At 37.9% G+C, this 7,768-nt stretch overlaps 1 pseudogene; it reads left to right on the forward strand.

The window, feature by feature from the left end:
- The first annotated feature begins 3,939 nt into the window (after positions 1-3,939).
- Positions 3,940-4,645, forward strand: LOC105059829 (protein G1-like1; annotated as a pseudogene).
- Positions 4,646-7,768: the final 3,123 nt, after the last annotated feature.

The following is a 7,768-nucleotide window of genomic DNA, read 5'->3' on the forward strand; positions in this document are numbered from 1 at the left end:
AGGGTTCCAATCCATTAACAGGAGTTTCAATGATATTATTGATGGGAATCACAATATATCCTACTACCAGATAAAATAAAACCTATAGGATCATACAACAAGAAATTTAATTTAAGATCATACAATTGAGCTCATGAGGTTTCAATTGGGTTTGGATTTGAGAAATCCTATTGGATTTAAGAAACCATGATAGCACATGGTAAACCCAAAATCTTTTTTGGACTTGAATCCTTATGAGATGGGGATTGGACTAAGTCAAGTATTGTGGGCAGCCAAGAGTTAGTTTTTCATTATTAATTAAGTTAAAAAAAAATAGATTTGAACCCAATTGGATAGGATCCATGGGGCACCAACTATTGGCGCCCCCTAGACCTATTGCAACTAGGAAAGGGAGAGAATGATGGGGTGCACACCCCATCTGGTTTTAGCATCAAAGAGAGCGAGTGGAGGCACCCAAAGAGTCCTAATTAAAGTTGATTTTGAATTTCTTATGAGATAAAGATCTGATTTGATAAAATTTCTAAAGCAAGTAGGACTCCATTTTAGCCTATAAAAGAGGCTTGAGATGAGATCTCTAAATCTGAAGAAATCAAAGCAAGATAGCCTCCACACCTCTTTCTCTCTCTCTCTTGAGCTCTCCACGCCCTCTCCCTCTCCTCTCTTCCTCACACCCAAGAGTTGGGCATCCTTAGTTTCCACGCCTAAAGGTTGGGCATGCTTCGAGGTGCTGATTTGAGAGAGGGAGTTCTCTCATCTTCTACAAAATTGCTTACTAGTTTTTTGATGAAAAAAATAAGAGAAGAGCTTTTCCAAATCTGCCCCGTGGATACCTCTAGAAGTCGGACACTTGTGCGGTTCAAAAAAAATCGAAGAGATATCCACAATCATTAATTACGGTAAAAAACTATCCATGCAAAGGTGAAGATGAGATCTTCATGATTTTTGCTTTAATATAATTTTATTTGCTATATATAGATCTTAAAAACATGATAGGAATAATCTCATGAGATAAGATCTAGAAGATGCATGTTAGATTAAATCATTTCCGCTACTTATACAAATTTTTTGTTGTTTTAGCATGCATGCTGCCCTAGATTTTTCTTCGGGTTATAAAGGGGTTAATCCAAAATTCTCTACTTGGGTTCACCAAGAGTTCATCATCAAGTTTCCTAAATCCCTCTCTGGCCCACAAATTTTTTGATTCAACTAGATAGAGAAAAGAGAGATAAAGAAGAGTGAGAGTGAAAGGACGGAGAGATAGAGGAGAGATGACTCTTCTTCTCCTTCTTCAAAATAGGGAAACCTCCACCTTCTTCCTCTCCTACTCAATATGGCAACATGGGACTAGTGATCGGTGACCCGCAATGGTGCATGTCCAACAATGGTGAGGTGATGACCCCGACAATGACCACGATTAGCCATGGTTGGTAAAGTAAAGAATAAGGAAGAAAATAGGAAAGACTGTTCACAACCTATTCGGCAACTTGGAAGTCCCAAATAAGGAGTCGACAGCAGTTGTGGAGTCAAAAAAAAATGAGAGGAGGCAAATGTTGGCTACCTTGGTCCAACAAAGCCAAAGAGAAGCGATCCAACAAATGACAAAAATCTAAGGGAATACTCTTGGAAATGGGTGGAAATTTGTCAAGGCTCGGTGATGGTGTCTAACGAAGGAGAAGAGAGACTTTTATAGATGAGATCCTAAGATATTAATCAGCATGGTTTTTGGCCTGCCCTAAATCGACTCTTAGTTCCGTTGGAGTTAGAAGGGAAGAAGACTCTTAATCAGAGTCTTATTCTCCCCCGACAAATTCCAAGCATGTGCAACCTATGGGTCTCAGCCTCTTCAGACCGACCTATGGACTTCAAGCTAGACTATTATATATAAGGCCTAAAATACAAGCATATACCAGCCAAAACTCCATTTGTGCAATGGACATGAACCTAAAGTAGGCTATGCTTAGTTTAATCATGTTATACTCGTTTTTTTGGGCATAGTCTATCTTCTAATAGCTATATGCCACTATTTATACTATATTTCACCCTTTTAATTAGATTGTAGGCCTGATTTTAGTTTTATGTTATCAATATAATTATATAAATTTTATAATATAACAATCAATATTACAACACAGTCAAATGGCCATAATATATTCTAAACATTGTTTATAATTCTACTTAGTGGAGATGTCCTAAATATATATAATAATGGTAACAACATTCAACGGCCGAAATTTAGGTGCATGTTTTTTTTTTTTTGATAGCAGAAAGGGGCTGAAGGGGGGCGTCCCAGCGTGGCTACCATTTAGGAGCATGTTTCGGAACAAAGTTTAGAGCAAGCAAGGCGATGGCAAGGTAGAAGTAGAGCACGTGACAATAGAATCCTGAAGTGACGTTTTCTGTAGTTTGAAGAACGAATCACCAGCCTGCCACCACACCCATGGGATGGATGTCAACGTTATGGGCTCCCCTTCTGTCTCCCACCTTCCTCTCCTCTCCTTCACCTCCTCTCTCTTCCCCCCACACCCCCACCATCATTCAAATTATACTGTACTTAGCAGTCCTTTTCCCTTCCTAAATCTTCGACTCTTTTCTTACTCTAATGCTCCATATTCTTCCCCACACATCTAACTTTCTTCTACTTAAATCTTTACGTTTAATATCTTTCTATCATTGTTTGTAGTCATCTACTTAAATTTTTAAGTTTAATTTCTTTCTATCATTGGATGTAATAAATACAGAGTGAACTATATAACCTCTTATTTATCTTATCTCGTTCGACTTCTATATATTCTCTCTCTCTCCATTGAGTCTGCCTTTTTTGCTTTCCTCGCCCACCACATTTTGGTGCCTGTATCTCTCCCCCTCCCCTCCCCGACCTATTGCTTGTAGGTCTTGCCTTGCGGACTTGCACCAATATTTATGCCCAAAAACTAGAATGCCTTTTGAAGACCTCATACCTTGAGCCTCCCTTTCATCCCCCCTCTTCTACTGCACTTACCAGATCTTTATTGCGTTTCCGTTTCCCAACTATCTCTATATCTCCCCATTGTTTCCTCCCTCCCGAAAAGCTCTTAGCCATCCTATTCAGAACAATCTCTTTTTTTGGCGTGATTTGTACCCAGTTCCTATTTACACCCAAAAGAATGGAAGTACTTTGGAGATTCATGTTTTGAGCTTCTTTTCTTCTATCTCTGGACTCAGATGTATGGATATCAAGTAAGTATCATAAAAAGCCTTGCTTTCTTCCTACATGTATAGATATATATGGGGATCACCAAAGAAGATCGACCATCTCAGTTTGAAAACTACGGAGAGATTTTTGGGTAGGACAGCCTAGCCTTTTTCTTGGTAGCCGTTGAGAATCTTATTCCACAGATCCATTGATCAGTTGAGCATTTTTCTTTATCAGATAAGGCTTTGCTCTTCCTTTTTATTTATTTAGACCATCACAGGGTCCTTCGGGAGAAGACCACTTTACCTTGGAAATACATAGGTGATCTGAGCTAAGGGAAGCCCGGTTTTTATTTGGAAGGCTGCACTTAAAGCAATCTCTTAGATCAGAGCAAGAAATCTGAAACCCTAAGGTTTGAACACTGAAATATCCCGGAACCCATGACCATCTCCTCGTTCTTTAGTTTCTTTGGCTTTTTCTGTCAGGAAGCCCTTTTTGTTTTTTTGTTGCATATTGATTTCTTTAAATCTGAGCAAAAACCCTTTTTCTAGCTCAGGATCTGGTAGACTTATCTCACCGTTATTAGAAGAAATAAATTATAAATTCAATTTTTCTCTTGGTATATATAGGTTGCACTGAATAAATCCTCAGTTTTCATTTATCAGAGGGACCAGCCCCAAAGTCTCGGATTGCTGAATTGTGAGCAGAAGCCTTCGTCAGCAGCAGCAACAACAACTAGCGCTCAAGTCAAGGAAAACCACCGGAGTATGTTGTCGGCCGGAGCGATCTCCAAGACCGGCAGCTCGGCCAATTCAGCTGTCCCCGACGGTGGACGGCCAAGCCGGTATGAGTCCCAGAAGCGCCGCGACTGGAACACCTTCGGCCAGTACCTCCGGAACCACCGCCCACCGCTCGCACTCTCCCGGTGCAGCGGCGCCCATGTGCTCGAGTTCCTCCGCTACCTCGACCAATTCGGCAAGACCAAGGTGCACACCATCGGATGCCAATTCTTTGGCAACCCGCACCCCCCCGCCCCATGCCCATGTCCCCTCCGGCAGGCCTGGGGCAGCCTCGATGCACTCATCGGCCGCCTCCGTGCTGCCTTTGAGGAGAATGGTGGCCAGCCGGAGGCCAACCCCTTCGGGGCCCGGGCTGTCCGTCTGTACCTCAGAGAGGTCAGGGACAGCCAGGCCAAGGCAAGGGGGATAGCCTACGAGAAAAAGAGAAAAAAGCGGGCATCCCCATCGCAGCAGGGCCATGGCTTGCTGCCGCCGCCCCCTGCGACAACTGCTGCCATTGCCGCCACTCGGCCCATGGCCGACTTGAATTCGGTCAGTGGGGGACACCCACCTTGACCTTCATTCGCATCTCATGATGCCGGCCGGCGAGACCGGCGACCACCATGAGATGATCATGGCCGTCGCGGAGGCTCGCTCTAGCAGCGGTATGATACCATTATCAGTGCTTAGTTAGGTATTTTGTTTGCAGGTGAGAGTCCTTTCTAGTTATAATGTGAAGGTCAGTGTGATCTTCGTGTGTGGAGCACTCTTTAGAGGTTGGTGTACTGGTTGCTGTTCTCTATGTTTAACAGACAATTCTATGTGGTTCATTGAATGTATATCATGTTTATGGTCGTTTCGATGCATACGCCCTGTGCGTGAAGTTGGATGCTTTTTCTCCTTCTTGCTTTTTGGGTGTAGATGCAGTGATCTTTGCACATTGATCTTTTTGTTTGTGCGCGCGCGTTTTCTTAGTTTCATTGTTGGTTTTCTTTGGATTAGTATATATGAAGTTGGAAGATTGTGGTTTCGAATAGCTACCAGATGATTGTTAGATATAGCAATTTATCCGTCTAGGTTATTTTGTTTTTTTCTTTAAAAGTTATTTTATGGTGGATCAAGTAATAAGGGCCAATAGTAGTGTTGTACAAGTGGTTATAAGTAGTAAAACCTGGTCTGAATTCTTTTTCTGCACAAACAAAAGATAATATAGTAATATGAGTTGTGGTTCTTTCTTTGATGAATTGGGTTCTAGCCAATATCGTTTATTCCAGAAAGAATGATTATTTCCCTCTCTATTCTTCTTTCTTGATTCAACCACAACCAGAAAGGAATCACTATTTATGTCTGTTTGGCATTATGGAGTGCATAGCAAAAGTTTTTGCTGTGACAGCGGTTTGGCCGTTGCTTTCTGAATGTGAGAGAGTGTGATCAGCTGGCGAACTGAAACGAAACAGTTTGTTCTCTGAATACGGTCGTTTTCAGAGATCCATAATTTGTATCATTTAATTCCATTCTATTTTAAAAAGGTTCCTCCTATTTACCTCGTTGTCGATGATGTAAGTATTTTTTGTATTTCCTTTTCAATTATCATCTTTTGTCAACACAAATATGTCACTATATGTATTTATTGATGCCTTAAACATGGACTATATGTGAACTAAATTAAGACTTAATTTGCCATACAGTAGATAATATTGGCATTAAATCAGAGTGAGCTAGTTAAGGGTGGTTCGCACACATGCTTGATTTATGGCTGCAGTCTGCCACTTCTCGTACCCCACTGCTTGATCGCGCGCTGTTGACAGACAACAGAATATTTGCATTTCTTATTGAGATATGGAAAAGCAAAAAAATTCATGCTTGCTTGTAAATGCGTGAAAAGACTTGTGCTCTCGCCGATGCCAAAAGAATCATCTAATGACAATTTTTCTTACAACCTTGCTGTTATGGCAAGATTCATATGAAAGGTCCGTGCTTCATCTGCCACGCAAAAGCTAAGGACTTAGTCGAGTTGACAGGAATAAAAGAGAGGAAAATATAGCCAATGAAAAAAATGAGACCCTCTTATTTGATTGAAATTTTCAAAAGAAAGAGATTATAAAGTAGTGTTCCTGCGGAAACAAACGTTTTATGTTCAATGGGAAAGCAAAATCCATACACGACATGGGTTTTGACTTTTCCTTGAGAAGAGAATTGGAACTTTTTTTTTTTTTTTTTCAAAAAGTATCCAAAATGCCATACATAGAATGTGGTGAGATCATTTACTTTATTAAGAATATAATAGATATTTTATGTAGTTTTTCCAAAAAAAATAGATACTTAACTAAATATAAAACACTATGTTAAGACACTATGTAACGTGCCATCTTTCCATAATCAACCAAACATGTCAAAACTATTTTTTTAAATATTATATTTTTAGGAATCAACATTTTAGAAAAAGATTACAATGAGACAATTTTCTTCCCACGAACCAAAAGAGCCCTAAGTGTTTTCATGATCTTTCGATGTTATAGAGAATTGTACAACAAGTCATTAACTTTCCACATTTATTAAATTTATGATTTTTTTTTTGGTAAGATTGTTAAATTTATGATTGCACTACATGTTTCAAAACATTCCAAATATTTTCTCATGTCTAATGTTTATTTGTTCAAGTAACCTTTTCTTTACGCATATTTTAGTCTGGCAGATTAATCGTGGCATATTATTCATTTGGATTTATTAAATAAAAATATAGATTTTCAGATATAAAATTCTTAAAAATATTTTTCATCAAAGAAACAGTGAAGAAAATATAAAAGTCATATTATTTTGCGACTTCCATGCTGAAAGAGATGTATTTGGAAGCTTGATAATGTATGTATTGAGGTGCATCTTTTTCAGAGTTTAGGGATCTTCATAGTCACATTCCTTTTGTAAATGTTTTTGTTTAAATAAGAGTTCTAATGTATAGAATTAGTACTTCCAATTGGTTCAGTCCTTAATTTTCTAAATATTGATCGATGAAGAAGAAATAAAAAAAAAAAAAAACTATGCGGAGATTGGCTTTGTTAGAGGCTTACAAATTTCAACTGCTTGAAAGCTAGATTAAGAATGCTAACTTGTCTAGGAACACTAGATGTTCCCAAATAAAATGTCAAAATGAGGAGGAGATCATACCAAAAGGTTAAGTGCCCCCAACTTCTAGGGCTGAAAATGGATAGAATATGGATCAGATATTAGTATAGCCATATTTGTATCCATACTTTTCAATGAATATGAATAGGGATATTAAATGGATACCAAAATTAATATTTATATTTATTCTAAATGAATTAAGATGCGAATCAGATATTAAGCATATTTATATTCTTTTATCTAGATATGGATATAAATCGCATACTATTTCAAATATTAATTATATTTTGAGCAAAATTCAATAGTGAAAACAAGCAATAATGACATGCATTAATTAAAGCAAGAATCCATGATCAAAATAAAAAATCTTCATTAAGAGAAAGAATTGGATAATAAAAAAATAACAATAATGATATAATCATAAAAAAATATATTCAATAAAAACTTAATATTTTGGCAAACATTCATTGAAACCAAGAGAGATAATCATAATCTAAAAAATAAGAAGCATATCATAAAACTCTAAGATATTCAGAAAAGAGATAATATGTACCTTATATTGATAATTTAAATGATCATCAATACTCTCCTTGGTTAACATGATCTAAACAATAATTATTGAAAAAATAATAAATATAAACTTACTTTTATTACAATAATAATAATTTTTAGCGATAAATTGCTTGTGGCATTT

This window comes from Elaeis guineensis, chromosome 10, assembly GCF_000442705.2.
Source record: "Elaeis guineensis isolate ETL-2024a chromosome 10, EG11, whole genome shotgun sequence".
Lineage (NCBI taxonomy): Eukaryota > Viridiplantae > Streptophyta > Magnoliopsida > Arecales > Arecaceae > Elaeis > Elaeis guineensis.